The sequence below is a fragment of the Stomoxys calcitrans genome, chromosome 5 (assembly GCF_963082655.1).
Source record: "Stomoxys calcitrans chromosome 5, idStoCalc2.1, whole genome shotgun sequence".
NCBI lineage: Eukaryota > Metazoa > Arthropoda > Insecta > Diptera > Muscidae > Stomoxys > Stomoxys calcitrans.
Genome location: NC_081556.1, coordinates 20,793,279 through 20,814,245, shown reverse-complemented (window position 1 = coordinate 20,814,245; position 20,967 = coordinate 20,793,279). Strand labels below are relative to the sequence as shown.

The 20,967-nt window shown below is 35.2% G+C and overlaps 2 non-coding genes across 2 annotated transcripts; both read right to left on the bottom strand.

Moving 5' to 3' along the window:
* Positions 1-17,776: 17,776 nt before the first annotated feature.
* Positions 17,777-17,848, bottom strand: Trnam-cau (transfer RNA methionine (anticodon CAU)). Its single transcript has one exon. It is a non-coding gene; the product is annotated as a tRNA-Met (tRNA).
* A 676-nt stretch (positions 17,849-18,524) lies between these two features.
* Positions 18,525-18,596, bottom strand: Trnaa-ugc (transfer RNA alanine (anticodon UGC)). The gene has a single exon. It is a non-coding gene; the product is annotated as a tRNA-Ala (tRNA).
* Positions 18,597-20,967: the final 2,371 nt, after the last annotated feature.

The window sequence follows — 20,967 nt, the reverse complement described above, 5'->3', positions numbered from 1 at the left end:
TGAAAGCCCTCAATTGTCAAACTCACAAAATTTTGTTCGCTCTCGCGCACTCTCCCGATCTCTTCTGCTGGCAAATAAAGAACGAGGACGACTTTCAGTTTCTGCAAATTCCCACAAATTTTTGAGAACACACATATTGTTAGGAGTGAATCTATAATCCCATCCCTGACACAAATTTTTGAGTAAGCGAACACATATTGTTATCGAGTGCATAGGAATAGATCCCTAATAGCATCCCTGACACCTTATTTGAGCCTTCAGTGAAGATTAAGGTCTCTTCACTTATAAATACAGCATGCCTTTGGGGAAAACGCATCCTGAAGATCCTATCCCGAATCGATTTCGGTGTCAAATGGTAAATAAAGTACGCGAACGACTTCCAGTAACAATTTGTGCAAATTTCCAATAAATTTTTGAGTTTGAGTTATCGAGTGAATAAGAGCAGGTCCCTAATTCCATCCCTGACCCCATCTTTGAGCCTTCATAAAAGTTTAGGTCTCTTCATATATAAACACAGCTTACATTTGGGGAAAACGTATCCTGAAGATTTCATCTTGAATCGGTTTCAGTGTCATATGGTAAATAAAGTACGCGCACGTCTTCCACAAATTATTTGTGCAAATCTCCACAAATTTTTGAGTACACATATTGTTATCGAGTGCATAGGAGTAGATCCCTATTCCCATCCGTGACACGATGTTTGAGTCTTCAGTGAGAGCCGAGGTCTCTTCATCTCTAAAAACAGCATGCCTTTTAGTAAAACGCATCTTGTGGATCTTATCTCGAATTGGTTTTGGTGCCAAATGGTCAGAGAACTTCCTGATCTGAAACTGTGGCTGCACTTGTACTTTTTCAGAATGTCGAGTTCTTTCACTTCGATGATGAGTTGCGAGGAAGTTTTAACAGTTTCTTGCAGAATTAAAAGGCGCACGAGTCTTTGAGCTTCTTTCCTCCGTATTCCTTATGCAGAACAATTCCTGGTCCAGATATTCCCATTAATTTTTCCCATATTTTTTCCGAAGAATTTTTATCTTGAATACTCCAAGTAGTACCTGATAATATTTAACACTAAAGTTTCGGTCCTTTACTTTAACCAACAATCCGGATCGTGATTCTCACGATCCTGTACTTTTGGGTAACTAACTACCCGGATCATGATTCCCATCACACCGACAATCTCAACTACATATTTTAGAAATAATTTTTTCTCGAACACTCCAGGTACTATTTCGTATGAGTTTCAGAAATTATCATCCGATTTCTATTCCTATTATTAGCTTGATTATCTTCTCCTATTTGTAATACTAGTGGTGTTTTCGCCGAAAATCTTAGTTATATACTTTACGAAGAATTTCTCTCTCTTAAACACTCCAAGTACTGTTTCATATATTTTTTTTAAATAATTATTATTAGATACTAATTGATCTTTGAGCAACAATTTACATCATTCTTACGCATCATACATAATGTAGTGAGTTCCTTATTTCTCCACTACTACGCACACAACAATGAAATGAGGAACTTTGAAAAGTTGCTCATATTGCCGTATGCCATTTGGTGTCTTCACACAGCCAGCCCATGGATGGATTATGGTGACGATGTTGTCGTAGGCGGTGCTATATAAACGCCAGTGTCCTTTTACATAAAAAAAACGAAGACTTTTAACTGCCAACAGTCTTAGTTTTCCGCCATATATCTTCTTTCATTGCTTTACGTTTTGTTTTTCTATGCTACTACCATCTTAGTCAACTTAGTGCCTGTGTATGGTGGTAACAAATGTGAAGTACAAAGAAGAAGATGGAGTTATGGATTTGTTGCAGCACAAAGATTTTTTTTTTTTTTTGGATATCGTACCTTTTGCACTAATATCCAAGAATTTTGGTAAAAAAGATAGTGCGTTAAAGGTATTTTGGTATTTAAGAATATCCTGCATAAGTTTACTGGTTGGGTGAGGGGTCCCTATAAGCATATAAATTCTGTCTGTGTTCAAGTTACCCAGTCTTAGCTGCTTCCTTAAGCACATAAAAGGCAATAAAATAAAATTGTCAAGGCTAGTATCTGTTGGCGCTAAAAGACATTACTTTTCATTTCACCACCAGCAGAGTGGGAAGAAAGTGGCGTAAATTTAATTGGACATTTTTATGTTCGTTGGTGATAATTTCAATTAACATTCATAAAAAGGTAGTTTTAAACCAGAAATATGGTTCGTTAGTTTTAATGTCTGTAAGGAATTTATTCATAGAGTTCTGAAGAGTTTCTTTTGCAGTTTTTCAACAAGCCATTTTGAAGGCTTTACAACATTGTTATTGTTGGTAATAAGGTTCTCTGTTTTTCAATATTTGTTTAAAATCAATTTGAAATCTTAAAAATCATATGGCAACTCTGTTTGAATATAATTCAAATCGATACCACTCCCACATACATATGTATATTACAAACGATCATACATTGTGCATTTAACACTTGTGATCGATCATTCATACGAAGCGACGTTTGTCGAATGCTGTTTGCCTAGTGCTTGTGTTGTGCAATGTATCGATTTAATTTTATTCATTGACAACGGACCCACAACCAAACGACCAACGAGTGAGTGTGTCAATTAGTCAACCATTGTTGTTGGTATCCAAGTAAAATAAAATAAAAACAAGTAAAGTCGGCCGGGCCGAATCTTATGTACCCTCCATCATGGATAGCATTTGTCAAGTTCTTTGAATGACTTTTTCAAATAGAAAAACACCAGTCATAGAAAAACACCACCTCCAAAATTTCAGTCAAATCGAATAATAATTGCTGGGAGATCGGTTTATATGGCAGCTATATCAGGTAATAAACCGATTTAGACCATACTTGAATCAGTCGGTGGAAGTCATACCAAAACGACATATGCAAAATTTCAACCATTTGAAGGATAAGAATTGCGCTCTCTAGAAGCCCAAGAAGTCTAATCGGCAGATTGGTTTATATGACGGCTATGGTCAGGATGTGGACTGATTTAGACCATACTTGACACAGTTGTTGAAATAAAACACTTCATGAAAAATTTCGGTCAAATCGGATGAGAATTGCGCCTTTTAGAAGCTCAAGAAGTCAAGACCCAAGATCGGTTTATATGGCAGCTATATCAGGTTATAGACCGATTTGAACCAATCTTAGTACAGCTGTTGGAAATCATATCAAAGTTTCATCCAAAACGGATAGGAGTTGCACCCTCTAAAAGCTCAAGAAGTCAAATCGGGAGATCGGTTTATATGGCGGCTATATCAGGTTATGGACTGATTTAGACCATACTTAGCAAATTTATTGGGAATCATACCATAACACTTCAAGCAAAATTCTAGCCAAATTGAATAAGAATTGCGCCATCTAGTAGCTTAAGAAATCAAGACCCAAGGTCGGTTTATATAGCAGCTATATCAGGATATCAACCGATTTAGACCATACTTAGCACAGTTGTTGGAAGTGATAACAAAACACCACGTGCCAAATCGGATAACAATTGCGCTTTCTAGAAGCTCAAGAAGTCAAGACCCAAGATCGGTTTATATGGCAGCTATATCTAAACATTGACCGATTTGGCCCATTTACAATCCCATCCGACCTACACGAATAAGAAGAAGCAAAATTTCATACGCCTGGCTTTACTCCTTCGAAAGTTAACGCGCTTTCGACAGACGGACCGATATGGCTAGATCGATTTAAAATGTCATGCCGATCAAAAATATATATACTTTATGGGGTCTTTGGCGCATATTTAGAGGTGTTACAAACGGTTCGTCGTTCAGTTTATACCCCCCATCCTATGGTTGAGGGTATAACAAGTAAAAAAAATGTTAAGTTCGGCAAGGCTGAATCTTGGATACCCAACACTAGGGAATATGCTAAAAATTTTGAGAACCGAATTTATAAAAATAAATTACGGAAATGATTGTGGCTTCTAGGGGCCCAATAAGTCATATCGAAGAGTAGGTTTATATGTAGGGATTTACCTATTTCTGATCTACCTGGGTGATATCTGGTGTGGCTGTTACAGGGAATCCTTCATTTACCATACTTGAACTACATCGGCTATACGTCGAGGCTTTTGGAGCTAAGGAAATAAAATCCGGGGATCTGTTTATGAGTACATCTTTGGCATTGAGTAAAAGTGTTTGGGGGCATAAGTATACTTTATCGTGCCAAACTTCAGCCAAATGGTTTTGAAATTGAATTGCGTAATTGGTTTACGTGGGGGCTACACCTATTTATTGACTTATAAAGGTGATATTAAGTATGGGTTTCAGAAAGCATAAGCGTACTTCACAAACCAAATTTCAGCCTTATTAAGGATACAAAATGAGGTTCCTAGGGCCTTAAAAAGTTAAGTTCAGTTGAGGGACCACTCTATATGGGTGCTACACATCCGAATTTGCACGGTATGGGCCATTTGCAATAGCCAACAATCTATATCAATAAGACATACTATGCATTTGATTTCTATGCAGGCAGACGGGCGCGGCTAGATCGACTCAAAATGTGATGGCGATCAAGAAAATAAAAAATCATTGTGGGGGGCCAATATTTCGAGGTGATACAAACAGAATAACGATATTAGAACACCCCCTCATATTGCGGAGGGTATCAAAAAATAATACGACATGAAAAATGGTTATAAAAAGATATTGGCGAAATCCGCTGCACAATAGAATGGACCGAACATTGAGAGGATAAACAAAAATATTTTTTTGAAATTTCATAGATTGTGTAGGTTAGTCTGAAAGGAAACATATGTTATATAATTTGTTGATATTGGAAGGGGGCGGACCCCCTTACCCCAAAAGTCCCACCCAAAAATAAAAGTGCACCGATCGGGACAATATGGGACTCAAATGAAAGGTATTCAGGAGTAGAATACGAATTTCATATTAAAAATGTAGTCCAAATAACTGGGAAGCCGCCCAACCCCAAAAATCCCTAAAATAGGTGGACGATCATGACAATATGGGACTCAATGAAATTTATTCGGGAGTAGATTGCAAACATGGGCAGGAGGGAGGAACAGGCTTTATAATTTTTTGATATCGAAAGGAGCGGACTATTCCCCGTTACCCCAAAAACACCACCCAAAATCAAAAGTGGAACGAAAATGACAATATGGGTATCAAATAAAAGGTATTGAAGAGTAGAATGCGAATATGGTATTAAAAATGGGTCCAAGTACCTCTAACATCAAAACTCCCCCAAGCAGACAAATTGAACGTTCATATCAATATGGGGCTTAAATAAAAGGTATTCTGGAGTAGATTACGAATTTGGCATGCAAAGCTAGATTAAAGTATAGGGGGTCATACCAACCCCCCGTAAAACCCCAAAAAACCCAAATGGGCACATGAACCAATTATAAGACTGGTTTTGTTTGTTTGTACCATAGAATCAAAAACGGCTGAACCGATTTTCTTAAAATTTTCACAGATTGTGTAGGTTGGTCTGGAAGGAAATATAGGCATAATAATTTTTTGATATCGGATGGGGGTGGACCCTCCCCCATACCCCCCCAAAAAAAACAACCAAAAGCAAAAGTGGGCCGATAGGGACAATATGGGTATCAAATGAAAGTTGTTAGAGACTAGAAAACGAATATCGTATTAAAATTTTGGATCCAAGTACGAAGCGGGCTGCCTTAACCCCAAAACTAAGATACAATATATTCAAAGTTCACGTCAATATGGGACTCAAATAAAATGTATTTGGCTGTAGATTACAAATATGTCATATCAAATTAGGTCTAAATAGAAGAAGATCGCCCCAGATACCAACAAAATTGGGCGCATTTGCAGACCATGGCTATATGGGACTCAAATGAAAGGTATTTTGGAGTTGATTACGAATATGACTTCAAAATTTAAGTTAATGTCTAGGTGGCATTTTTCTCCTGAAAATACGTAAAATAGGTTCACTAACCCATTACAGATATTTGAGAGTATAATACAAATCTTATATCCAATTTTGGAGCCAAGTGTTTTAGAGAACCCCCTAAACTGAACTTCATTCCCGACTATGGAGCTCAAATTAACGCTATTTAGGAATAAAGAACGAATTTGGTATCTATTTTCAGGGCGCCGGTGCCAGTGGGCGCCCCATCCCAAAATGCCCTCCAAACGGTTCACATTTACCGACCATGGCAATATGGTGCTCAAATTAAAGGGATTTGGGAGTTTAGCAAGAATTAAATATCGATATTTGAGCCGAAATGTCTGAGATGCCATCCCTCGCTTAAAAAGCATTTCGCATTTCCCTAATTTTCAAAAAAACCTGATCTCGATTTCTATTGTTGGGGTCGGATGACTCGGGGGCCTCCCAAAACCCGGCAAATGGTTATATAGACCAATCAGGACAATATAGAAGTCAAACGAAAGGTGTTTGAGAGAAAAAAACAAATTTCATATCCAATTGAATATAGCTTATAAAAAAGCTATTGGGGAATAGAGTTCGAAATTGATACCCATTTTTGGGACAAAGGCCGTGGGTTCCACTCCACCCTCAAACAGAACTTATTATTATTTACCAATCATGCCAATATCGGGCTCATATATAATGTATTTGAAAGTGGAGCACGAAACTTATATTTACTTTGAGGGCCAAGTGTCTGGGTGGCCATCCCAACCCCGAAATATCCCGTACACAGGAAATATTTACCAAAGTGACAATATATTGGGTTGCCCAAAAAGTAATTGCGGATTTTTTTAAAGAAAGTAAATGCATTTTTAAAAAACTTAGAATAAACTTTAATCAAATATACTTTTTTTACACTTTTCTTCTAAAGCAAGCTAAAAGTAACAGCTGATAACTGACAGAAAAAAGAATGCAATTACAGAGTCACAAGCTGTGAAAAAATTTGTCAACGCCGACTATATGAAAAATCCGCAATTACTTTTTGGGCAATCCAATAGGACTCAAAAGAAAGAGTAGAGTAAAATTTTGCCCATGAACCGAGAAGGGACAAACTTCTCACACATCAATGAGTGCTTTCAGATTCAAGTTCAACTTAATGGTAGCCCAGTCCGAACGCAAACGCAAATTTCGCCTGCATTATGAGAGGATAACCACCGCTTTAAATTGTTTCGATGTTCTCGCCAGAATTCGAACGCAGGCGTTCAGCGGACAAGGGCTACACTGGCAAGAAATCGATATCCACATTCAGGGCGAAGTGTACCCACTCTAGAAATACATTAGAGAGTAAAAGAAGGCTCAGCGGAGCGGGCCCGGTTTGGTTAGTATTTTTATAAAAAAAAACATGTAAAACCGTGTTAAGTTCGGCCGTACCGAACTATCACCAACCTCTTTTTTAACAACTCCACTACGGGCAACAAATCCGCTTTTTATGGCATTAAGACCCCAAATTGGAAGACCGCTCTATATGGCAGCCATATCTTAATATAGTCTGATTTGGACCACATTGAGGTGTGATGACGGAAGGCTTGAAAGAACTCACTGAAGACAGAAGGCTTAAACAGCTCACTCTTTCAAATTTTAGCAAAATTGGATAATAGTTGAGGCTTTTATAGGCTTAAGACCCTAAACCAATATACCGGTCGGCCGGGCCGATCTTTGGGTACACACAATGTCTTTTAACTTGTTTACCCCCATAGGATATACCCCCTATCCATTTAAGTATCGGGTATATATGTTAACCACCTTTCGTCATAATCCAGGGAAAATTACATTATTTATGAACCCAAAGCAGATATATCGAAATATGGTCCAAACTCGGTATGAACGTCGAGTGATCCTCTGGCCTTCAAGGAAAAATCATCTGTCCTTTCGTTCCTCCTTACTCTGTTATGGCTCGGCACACAAATGACGCGGGCTGTGCCATCTTTAGGCAATAATCTGCCTTTTACGCTCCAAAACTGTTCGTAATAGCCCAATGGCCAGTTTACTGTCTGAAAAGATGTTCATACCCGACGTCCTCGAGTTAACACCATACCACCTCACGCATTCCGTGGCAGCAGTGCATCGCATTCGACCCCAAGTTACGTCTCAGGTATCCGATCCGAAATTCTCTTACATTTCACTCAGATTTCTTAACGTGGCCTCGATTATACCGCCATGGTATGCCCTGGTTCTATCGTCTATATGTTTTCCTATCGACTTAAGTCATATAGCCTTATAATTAATCTGAATGCCTATGCGCCGCATTTTTAGCCCTAGGTGTGGACTTCACCGCCCCCCTACGGCAAGACCCGCCGAACCTGTTATATTGTCCTTATATTGGACTTTTTCCCTATCACAGTACACCAAACTACTGAGGCGTAGGTAAGCATTGGCTTAATCAGGCCCAATTTCACGTCTACGGCCAATTTGCAACTGTGAGTCTTCCCAGTACGTTCCTGAATGTAACACTTCAAGGTCCAGATTCCTACGTTTTTGAATTTGTCGGATATCGTTCTTTATGTGCCTTACTTTAAAGGGACCCAACATTTATCTACCTGTTCGTTAACATCTGGTTTATCCGGTCTCTAAACACCTCATTCATAAGGTACTGATTTGAGGATAGGATCAGTGAGTCGGTTCCCACAGATTTAGAAGCCCCTTGACGCCAATGCATTCTCCACGATATTTGACCCCAAATTTTTATATCAGATTCATATTTTTAGATTCCTGTTATGAGGCAATTGCGGCCATCGAAGCGCAGAGGCTAACTTGTCCGCATATGACGCTTAACGCCTGGGTTCGAATCCTGGCGAGAACTTCTGAAAATATTTTCAGCGGTGGTTATTTCCTCTAAATGCTGGCGACATTTGTGAGAAACTATGCCATTTGAAAAAAAATGGGATGGCAGTCGTGTAAAAAACTTCTCCACAAAGAGGTGTCGCACTGTGGCACCCCGTTAGGACTTGAGTTTAAACCTGAATAAGACAATACTCATTGATATGTGAGAAGTTTGCCCCTGTTCCTTAATGGAATGTTAATGGGCAAATTTGCATTTGCATTATGCGGCAACTGGAACATCGTTTCAGTCGCCCTCCCTACTGGGAGATCTGGCATCAATATAATTTATAGACAATTTTGATTATTTGAATATCATATGAAACAAAGTTTTAAGAAAAATTTCTATATTTTTCCTTCCACTCTAATATACTAAAATGTTACCATTTGCCTTCAGCAATATTTTTGCGATTTACTTAAAAATCGCTGATCTCCCGTTAGGCGAGTGTTTGAAATTATCGATTTAAATCGTCATGATTGTTGTTAGTTAATTTTTATTCACTTATTTCGTTTTTGCACACAATTTCACAACAAAATGCTTGTCCCTTACTGTGTTGTGTGTGCAATGGCAATGAATCACAAATTTTGCGCATTCGATATGACCAATTCCCAATGTCGTTTGTGATCTGTTAATGGCTGTCAATTTTTCTGCTCCCCTGATATTTGTGTTTTGCAATTTTTCAACAAAACTTTGTTTTATAGTGCTGGCTGGCTAACAACAAATCAGCCAAAAAACTTACTCAGTAAACAACAAACAACACGCGTTTTGGTTAAAAATGAAAACAAAAGTATATATGTAAGAGTACATCTGTACCCAACGTAGCGGAAGGTTTACTTCTATGAATTTTGTGTACATACAAAGAGTCAAGCGTGTATGAATATACACGGATAGATGATGGCACAATACCAGCAGAAACACTTGCTTACCCAATTGGCTAAAAATTCAAACATTTTTTTATTGGCACAAACAAAAAATTCCCTATTTCAATAAAGAAATCATTTAAGACAAAATTTCAGTAAAATTTTCTCCAAAGAAAAAATTGCAGTGTAGTTTTCTCTAAGACAACATTTCAATGAAATTTTTCTATAAAGAAAAAAATTTGATTAAAAATTTCTTTCACTTAAAAATGTCAGTCAAATATTTGCAAAGGAAAAAATTTCAGTAAAATTTCTTCTAAGGTAAAAATTTCAGTCAAATTTTTGCAAAGGAAAAAATTTCAGTAAAATTTCTTCTAAGGAAAAAATTTCTGTGAAATTTGCTGTAAAGAAACATTTTAAGTGAAATTTTCTCCAAAGAAAAAATTTGAGTGAAGTTTTCTCCAAAGAAAAAAAAAATTAAGTTAAAGTTTCTCTAAAGCAACAAATTCAGCGAAATTTTCTCTAAAAAAGATCTGCATAGAAATTTTCTTTCAAGTGGAATTTTCTCTTCAAAAAAACAGAAAATATTTGAGTGAAATTTTCTCTAAAGACAAAATTTTGGTAAAATAAAAGACAAAATTTTCTCTACAGAAAAATTTTTAAAGAAATTTTCTCTAAAGAGAAATTTTAGTAAAAATTTCTCTAAAGAATATTTTTCAGTGAAATTTTCTCCAAAGAATATTTTTCAGTGAAATTTTCTCTGAAGAAAAATTTTCTGAAATTTTGAAATTTTTTCTAAGGAATAAATTTCTGTGAATTTTTTTTTAAAGAATAAATTTCTGTGAATTTTTTTTTAAAGAATAAATTTCTGTGAATTTTTTTCTAAAAAAAAAATTTTAGAAAAATTTTCTCCGAAGGCAAAATTTAATGAAAATTTCACTAAAAGAGGAAATTTTAGTGAAATTTTCTATAAAGAAAAATTTAAGTGAATTTTTCTGTAAGGAAACATTTTCAGTGAAAATTTCTCTAACGAAAAAATGTTAGTGAAATTTTATCCAAATAAAACTTTTGAGTGCAATTTTCTCTAAAGGTTAAAAAAAAATATTTGAGTGATATTTTCTGTAAAGAAAATTAAATTTTTAAATTTTTTATGAAAAACAATATTTGTGAAATATTCTCTAAAGAAGAAATTTAATAAAATTTTCAGTGAAATTTTCTCTAACGAAAAAATTTTAGTGTAATTATCTCCAAAGAAAAAATGTTCACTTTTCTCTAAAGAAAGAATTTGACCAAATTTTCTCTACAGGGCAAATTTCAGAAAAATGATATCTAAATAAACAATTTCAGTAAAATTTTCTCTAAAGACAAAAATTTCAGTGAAATTTTGGTATGATTTTTTGTTTCGACGGTATGGCCAAGTGGGTTAGTATAATTTGTGCCTGCATGTATGGCTATGTGGAGTTTTATTATTATTATCACATACGGTGGGTAATGCCAGATTTTTCATATGTAAATTCTGTGTTTAGAGAAAATATCCTCGAAATTTTGTATTTGGAAAAAAATTTTGTGAAATTTTTGAAATTTTCTTCAGTGAAATAAATTTTTATTGAAATTTTGAGTTAAGAGAAAACGTTTTCAAAATATTGGATATGGAGAAAATTTTTTAAAGATTTTGTCTTTAGAGAAAATTTCATTAAAATTTTAGATTTAGAGAAAATTTCACTAAACTGCATAAATCCGGAGTTTGAAAATATTCGATTTATTGATCACCCTCAGAAACATAAGAAGCGAGATTTTAATTTTCAAAAATTTAATCCCAGTTTTTTTGCAAAAATTCTTTTTCCGGCAACTCCGACAGCTTGTTTGCCTTTTTGATTATTTGTTTTTGTTTGGATCTTTTTGCAGATTTCTGTTCTCTTATTAACTTTGTGTTGCAATATATCGATATTATTTTTCTGAGCACTGTTGTTGTATTATTTTCCTTTGTTAATTTGTCATCGGGCATGTTGTAGATGTTTTTGGGATTATTATCGATTAATATTGTCATCCAAATCTCAAACAAGAAAATGAAAATCTTCAAAAGGTTTTGTTACTGATATTTGGCTGGTTGAAAGAAATAAACATTTGGACAAAGAATTTGTAGGCAAAAATCTTCAATTAGTTTCTACAGTGGCTTAGGAAATAAATAGATAAAGGCCGAGGAAGTTGGGTTTATTAGAAAGTTGTATATAAACATGCACAGATTTGGAAGGCTTGTAAGGTTTGTAAATTTTAGTCAAATAAAATGCACCCAGATACCTTTAAGCGTTTCATGAACTAATATGAAACCAGTAAGGAATGGCAAAAGTCGGGCGGTGCCGACTGTATAATACCCTTCACCTACGCTTAAAGAACAAAATGGGAACTATATCTAATTCTGAACCAATTTGTATGGCCCTCGCCGGATGTTTTCAGATGGGTTATTAAACAACAGTTGAAAAATGACAACATTATTGCAAATAACCCAAAATGTGACGAACATCTGTACTATGGGAGCTATATTTAATTCTGAACCGATTTCTACAACTCCTTAGATATTGTGATAGTCGTCGAGGAAAGGACTGTACAAAATGTTGGTAAGATTGATCATTAAATGCGCTTGCAGCGGCACTAGAAGAGAAAATCGGTCGACAAACATACACACAGCCCATAAAGTCTGCGTTCACCTGACAAACTTTTATGGTTGGTTAAAGAACACAAAATAAAATTATAAATCAAATCAGCTCTTTTACATATATTTTTTCTTCATATTCCTAACATTAAAAAACAAAATTCTAAGTTTGGTTAAGCACTTTCACTCTAGAGCGATATAAATATGATGACAATTAAATATAAGCACCACAAAGTCTGCGTTCAGTAATTAAAAATTAACAAAAGTGTTATTTAAACACAAAAAAAAAAAAAAATATTAACACATTCCTAATATTTGGTAGGATAGCCACGTTGATTTAAGGCTGCACTTAGTCTATTTAGCATGGAGTCGACCAACTTCTCTGTTTCCCCAGATGTTATTTTCGCCCATTCTGCCTGCATGACACTTCGTAACATCTCCTTGCTGGTTATAACGTGCTGACGACGCCCAGGCCGAGGCTTTGAAGTTATAATGCTGGTTTCTTTGTAATTATTAATTACGCGCTGGATAGAAGAATACGTTCTTTCAACTGTTCCACCAATATTTCTAAAGCTTTGTCCTTCTTTCCACAATTTAATAATTATTTTTCTTTCATATATGCATATTTCCTTTCCTTTAGTTTCCAAATTTATTAATTTTTTAAAAAAACACGTGTAACTATCACTTGTTATGATAATTAACTGAAATTGATCAAAAATAAGAACAAGCATATAAAAAGTAACGGTACTTTCAAAGTAAACAAAGTGAACGCAGACTTTTTGGTTGTCATAATTTCTTCTTATGAGACAAAAATACCGTTAGAACAAAGAAGCAAAAGCAAACTTGCATTTTTTTTGTTTTTCTATATGAAGTTTTCAAATATGAAGACAATCGGACCTTCCTCCATGTCCTTACATTTGTTTTGTTTGGAATGTTTCTATTTTATTTGTTCACATCTAAATTTTTTTCTGCTTTGCACAATTTCAGCATAACACTTTTTAAAATATATTGTTGATGGTGGGTATCATAGAATGGGGGTATTCTAATCTAGTCATTCCGTTTGTAACACCTCGAAATATTGATCTATGTATATAGTATATGTATATATATTCTTGTTCGTCTCGAAATTCTGATTCGAGCTAGCCATGTCCGTCTGTCTGTCGGAATCAGGATAGCGGTCGAAATTTTGTACAAATACTTTATATTGATGAAGTTCGTTGGGGATCTCAAATGGGCCATACCGGTTCTGATTTGGACATAGCTCCCATATAAACCGACCTTCCAATTTGACTTCTTGAGCGTATACAAAGCGCAATTTTTGACCGATTCGGTTGAAATTTTGCATGTGGACTTCCAACAACTGTTTTAAGTACGGTCCGAATCGGTATGTAACCTAATATAGCTCCCATGTAAACCGATCTTCCGATTTACCTTCTTGAGCCCCTGGAAGCGGCAATTTTTGTTCGAAATTTAGCATATAGTGTTCTGTTATGACTTCCAACAACTGTGCCGAGCACGGTCCGAATCGCTCTATAACCTGATATATGTAGCTCTCATATAAACCAATCTCACGAATTGACTTCCTGAGCCCCTGGAAGCCGCAATTTTTGTCCCATTTGGCTGAAATTTTGCACATAGTTTTCTATTTTGACTTCTACTGTGCCAAGTACGGTTTAAATCTGTGTATAACCTGATATAGATCCCATATAAACCGATCTCCCGACTTGACTTCTTGGGCCCCTGGAAGCCGCAATTTTCATCCGATTTGGCTGAAAGTTTGTACATGGTGTTCTGTTATGACTCCCAACAACAAGTACGATTTAAATCTTTCAAGAACATGATATAGCTACCATATAAACCGATCGCCCCATTTGACTTCTTGAGCCAATACAAGCCGCGATTTTATTCGATTTGGCTAAAATTTTGCATATACTGTTCTATTATGAGAGTCATAATAACAACTGCACCAAGTACGGTCCAATTTGATCTATAACTAGATGTAGCTCCCATATTTTAGTAGAAGCCATGGTGGTGGGTTCCCAAGATTCGGCCCGGCCGAATTTAGCACGCTTAATAATTTATTTTATTTATTGAGAGGTTAATTTATTTCAAGGCAAGCGATTGTTAAAATCACTTGCCATGATACAAAATTTCAATGTCAAAAATAATTAAAACATTTAACACTTTGTTTGAAAGTTTTTTATAAGTCAATACCATGTTTAATCGTTCAAATTTAGGTCTATATTTTTTCTGTGCAATAAATTGTCAATTTTGTTTTTTTAGTTTTAATATTCATATTATTATTATTTTATTTCAGATAACTACCATTGTTTTTGTATTACTTGAAATATTGCATACCTATCAATGTATAGCCCGGGAAGCCGAATTTTGAATAATAAATTGAATTGAATTTTGTAAAGGTAAGGATTGAATATAATTTAAAATGCATAAAGAATTGAATTGAAATATTCTGAAATTCAAATAGAATTTCCGAATTAAAAATGCAATATAGTTTTTACTTACATATGTATGCTTACATTTGCATTATTCTCTTAATTTACTGAAAAATTGGACATCACAACACATTTATAATAAATAAAAATAAAATGTAAAATATTGCAGCGAAAAATTAAAAACTAATATCACAAAACTATGTTTACACTCTAAACTATTGCAACGGAATACTGTAGCTTTGTATTATCTTTGTCCTCTTTCGTGTTCATCGACATCCCTATCCTCTGTTGCATACATAAACTTTCAAGAGTATGCCTCTAATTTTCATTCCTCTCTCTGTCAAGAATTCTGACAGCTTTAAAGTCAATTTTATGTCCTGTCTCTTTAATGTATTGTTATAAAGCTGTGCTTTCTTTCCTTTCGTGAAGTCTGCTTCGTGTTCTGCCATTCGTATCTTCACATTACACATATTGCATTGTTCTCCATTGCACGTCAATTCGTAAACTACATTGTCTAGTTGGAGTTTGTCTGCTTTGGTAGTTTTTGTTGTTTGTAGAGTCTGGTTTGATTTGTATGTGATTGATTGTGTTTGGTGCCCAAGGATTGTTCTCTGTTAATTTGGGAATATATGGTACACTGTGCAAATAAGTATTTCCCGATGATTTTTCATATTTGTATTGTTTGGGGTGAATTACATTCTGAATTAGAGTCTTTATAAGTTAAGGTGGAAAATTGTTTAATTTTAATATGGTTTGTTTTTTTCCTATATTGCGTGTAATGTATTGCTCGTCACTAAGGTCTATAACTTTTTTGATAAAGTTAGTTGCCATATTTGTCTTCATCCTTTTAGGTTGTGTTGAGCTGTAGTTCATCACTCATCCAGATGCCGTTGCATTCGTGTACCAGTCTGTAACTATTTTGTTCTCCTGTCTTATAATCTTCATATCCAAGAATGGCATATCGCCATCTACTTCTCTTTCCAATGTAAATTAAACTTTTGTGTGATATGTAGCCTTAGTATTTCCTGCTCGTCCTGTTTTCTGATTATTCCCAAGAGGTCGTCCACGTATTTCGTTAAAAACTTGATTACTATATTTCGGCTTCTTAGTTCCCCCAACACTTCGTCCAAAAGTGTGCCTAACATTGGCATACCATATTGGCATACTATATATTTGATGGCAAATTTTCTCCTCGTATTTAAAATAGTTGTTTTGTATGACACAGAATTGCAAGATTTTGAGGAACCTCTTTTACGTCATCTTAGTGTGTTCCTTGAGATTTTCCCACTTATTCATGATGTTTTTTATAGCCAAATGTGTTGTATTATCTGTAAATAATGATACCACGTCAAATGATATAAGTATATCATCATTTTCCAATATCACCTTCCTTATTCTTTCTTTTACCTCCATCGAATTTTTGACGTTGTATAGTGAAGATGTTAGTGTTTTTAGTATATAACCGATGAATTTCGATTAATTGTAGCACGGCACTTTCGTTGAAAAAGAAATAGATCTTAGAAGTACATTGTACTTATGTATTTTCGGCAAACCATAAAGTTATGGAGTCAAGGCTGAATTGCAAACTAAATTCGATCTTTCCCATTTTGTTATATTATTATTCTTATTCTTGTACGATGTTATTGTTCGTTCTTTCTAATTTCATTGTAGGATCCTCCATTACAGTCTTGTACATGGTCTTGTCCTCTAACAGTTTTCTCATGTTGTTGTTGTAAGCTTCTTTGTACAATAATACTGTTATCGGCCGTCGTTATCCGGATAATGTCCTTGTGCGTTTTGATATATTTTCTGGCATCTTCGTAAATTCCAAGTATGAACTTTTGTTTTTCTGTGTTTTTGAATTATTTCTCAAGTCCGAAAACCTATTTGCCCATTTTGCCCTAGCTATGTCCTTCTCGGTGTCCTCTTTTATCAACTGTATCAATATTCCCAATTTGAAATGGAATATGTGAATTTAAATTGAAATATTCTATTGAAATAGAATGAAATATAAATTGGTATTCGTTGCCCTTCGGGCCTGATCCTAAAGACTTAGCTTACACAGACTCCAGTTCACCTGGAGTGTGTAAGCTCTGTGACCCGGCACAGGTGAATTTGGAACTATTCAGCCATCTCGTTGAGAACTCTGCGAAAGACGAGGGCGGTTCTTAAATTCAGAAATACGGTGCCCAAGATTTAATGGTTATCTGAGAAGATATTTACGCCAATCGTCCTTAGCCATTCCCCAACTTCTTTAAATGCAAGGATCTCCGCTTGATACACACTACAGTGGTCGGGTACCCTTTTCAAATGGCGAAACTAAGTTCTTTAGTGTACATCCCAAAGCCCACCTGGCCGTCTAGTTTGAAAACATCGCTATAGAAGTATATGTTGCTTCTATTACTAGGGATATTGTAGTTCCAATCCGGTCGTTCAGGAATAATGGTACAATACTTTTTAACAAAAAGTGGTTTAGGAAATTTGTAATCCACACTGCCTGGTATTTTCTGAATTATTCTTGAGAATTGCGTACTTTGCCAAGCTTCTTTATCCGTTTGCGGTTGCGATGCCCGTTTTTCTCACTTTTAACCAGAACACAGTAACACTTAAAGATCTCTGATACGGAATTTTGTCTATAATTATGGCATAATTTTTTTGCTAATCAGAGATATAATGCTTGAAGGCAGTGCTACTACATTTTTACGCATATATTCTTGCTTTGGAAAGTTAAATACAATACATTATTATAGCTAATTCTGGGCAATGAAATGAGTTCGTTGGAATGGGTACATATGTATATAGTTTTATCATCACTATCTCTGTTTATTTGGTTATTCCCCTTTAAAGACAAACCTTTCATAACAATCATACTTATGCAACGTACGACTCGAAAATAATTTTTAGGCAAGCATCTTCAACAGTTCTACATCAACTTTCACGTATTAATTTTATCCCTACTGTTTTTAAATTATTATGATAAAATTTTTATAACATTCCGAACAAAATATAAACTTATACATGTATTAAAACAAACAAAAAATGATTGCAAATTCAACCGCATACACTTGTTTAGCAGAGCAAGGTTTCGATCCTCGGACCTCTGGGTTATGGGCCCAGCACGCTTCCACTGCGCCACTCTGCTTGTTGATGTCGCAATGGCAAATGATACACACGAATCGGAGTCTAAAAATAGCATTGTGTTTCGTTCGCCTTAACTGTATGGAGGAATAACGTCAAGCATGAGTTTAGCTTATGGCAACGTTTTCATGAGTGTATTATATGGGGTGGAATGAACGAAATGAACCATAGTGAGTACAGTCAGGTACTGTTGTTGGAACAACAAACAAGAAACATTTTGTAATGGTGAAGATTTATGTATGTTCAGTAAAATTACATCATTTGAACTCTCTGGTTTGGACGAAAATTAACATACATGTATTAATTCTAGTTGATTTATTTAATGGAAAATTAAAGACCTTTTTTACTATTTTTTCCCATAGGGAAAAAGAGTCGAGCTAAAAGTCGATCAAGGGAATGAACATCACAAGAAATAAAGGATTTTACAGTTGAATACTTGGGCATTAAAGACATTATTATTATTAAAGAAGTATTATTATTTTTTTTATATTTTTCTATACATATTTTAGTATAACATTCTAGAATCTGCCATTATCAACGAATATGTTTACATACATATTGCATTACATTATTTTTTTATTTTTTATTTTATTAATTTATTATTTTTTATTTTATTAATTTATTATTTTTTATTTTTATTTATTTAATAATTTTATTATTTCAAAACAAAAAAGTTCCCTTGGAGATGCCGGGGATCGAACCCGGGGCCTTTCACATGCAAAGCGAACGCTCTACCACTGAGCTACATCCCCTACAAGAAATGTGGTGACTAATGCTGTATATAGTGACAATCACTAACAGTTTATAGATTAAAAGATTTGTAATCAACATGGTGGTGGGTGCAAATCAGCTTGAGTGTTCAGTGTTGCCATGGCGCATGACAAAATAAATGCAGTGGTGGGAAAATACTTTGAAAGCGGTGTGTGCTGGGCATATATTTGTATTGCTATCATAAGAAAGGTTAATAAGCAACACTGAGTTTGGTGAATATGTAGTGGAAATATATTTTGTCACACATAAAATGTACCAACTACGAGCATGAACGTGGTGTGACATATTGCTTCAAAAAGGTTATTGGGTACCACAATAACTAGGATGCGCAAGAACTTGATTTGTATGTTTAATGCTTTCATAAGGATATTATAAACTTTTATACCAATTTGTTTTTTGCTTCAATTAAAAAAAAGACAAGGCAAATTTTTTTTTTTAAGCTAGGCAAAAAGTGTTGTTTGTAAGCTATAGCCATCGGGAATTAGACTGAGCAAACCTTTTTGACTTCTTGAGCACATAGACAACGCAATTATTATAAAACCAGCAAGGAAAGCAAAAGTCGGGCGTGCCGACTGTATAATACCCTACTTCTTTCATCTAAGTACAATTCTGAACCAATTTTGATGGACCTCGGTGCTTGTTTTCAGAAGGGTTTTTAAACAATCCCTATCAAATTTCGAGTAAATATGTTCAAACTGTAATACCTGACAAATTCCAACATTATTGCAAATTACCCAAAAACTGACGACCATATATAAGGGAGCTAAGTCTAAATCTGAATCAATTTCGAGCAAACTTCCCAGACATTGGAGTAGTCGCCAAATAAAGCGTTGTGCAAAATTTTGGCAAGATTGGTCAATAAATGCGCTTGCAGCGGTTATAGAAGTGAAAATCGAACGATATGCATATATGTATGGCAGTTATATCTAAATCTGAACCAATTTCTATGAAATTCACCAGTAATGTCGAGAGTCATTAGAAAGTCCCTCCTGCTAAATTACAAGAGAATCGGTTAACAAATGACCACTTAATTGCAATATTTCTCAAAATCAGATGATTGTATATATGAGAGCTATATCGTAATCTGAACAGATTTCCATGATTCACCAGTTCACCACTATTATCGAGAGTTAAGAGAAAATTCTTCCTGCCAAATTTCGAGAGAATCGGTTGACAAATGACCATTTTTTGCATAATTACTGCAAATCGGACGAACATATATATGGGAGCTATATCGAAATCTGAACCGATTTTTTCCAATTTCAATAGGCTTCGTCTCTAGGACGAAAAACATGCCAAATCTGATATTCAAATTTGGGGCAATGTCTAGGGGCCACCCACCAAACAGGAAAACCCCCAAACGGACATGAAGGCCCATCAGAACATAATAGAATTCAGATAAAAGGTATTTGGGAGTAGAAGAAAGATTTTAAACCCCAATTTTATTAAATTTGAAGGAAGGACAAAGTAATTGTTGGCCGCCCCATAAATCAAAAAAACCCTACAGGGTATGTAGCGCGATTCGGACATTATGAGACTCAAAAAAAAGGTTCTTGGGGGTAGAGCACGAAATTGGTATCTAATACCAAGAGTCCCTCGGCCATTTCCTTGCCAAAATGACCCCAAACAGATATGTAGGCAGACCGGATCAATACAGTACTCAAATGCAAGGTGTATAGGAGTAGAGCACGAATCTGATATTCAGATTCAGAAACACATGATTTTTCATGACATGATTTTAAAAATAAATTTCAAATAAGCTTAAAGAAAATGAGAACCCGAGCTCCAGATTCAAAATTCTTTAAGAACAATCTACGTTTAACAAATAAAAAAAGAATTGATAAACAACACCTCGGATACACATATTAACCTCATTGCGTCACGTCCGGAGAAAAATTCACCATTAATGAAACCTTAGAAGCTATATCGAAATATGGTCCGATCTGGACCAAGCTCGTCGGGAACGTCGAGGGGTTTAAAACAATTCACTTTCCTCTGGACCATTAAATGGGAGATAAGTCTATAGGGCTACTAAATCCAAATATAGTCATATCTACTATAGGATGTGAAGCGATCTAATACAACATTGTACCAAATTTCAGTTTTTTATGGTGGCTAGAATTTTTATATATCTATATCCAAATATAGACCTATTTAGACCATGTGGACTCGGATGTCGAAGAGGTTAGTACTGCTCACTGTGCCAAATTTCAGCGAAATCTGTTTATTCATTGATCCAAGAAATTAAATAGGGAGATCGGTATATATTGCAGCTATATCCAAATATAGCCCGATCTGGACCATATTCGGTATGAACGCCATGGGGCCTAACACAACTTATATTCGATATTG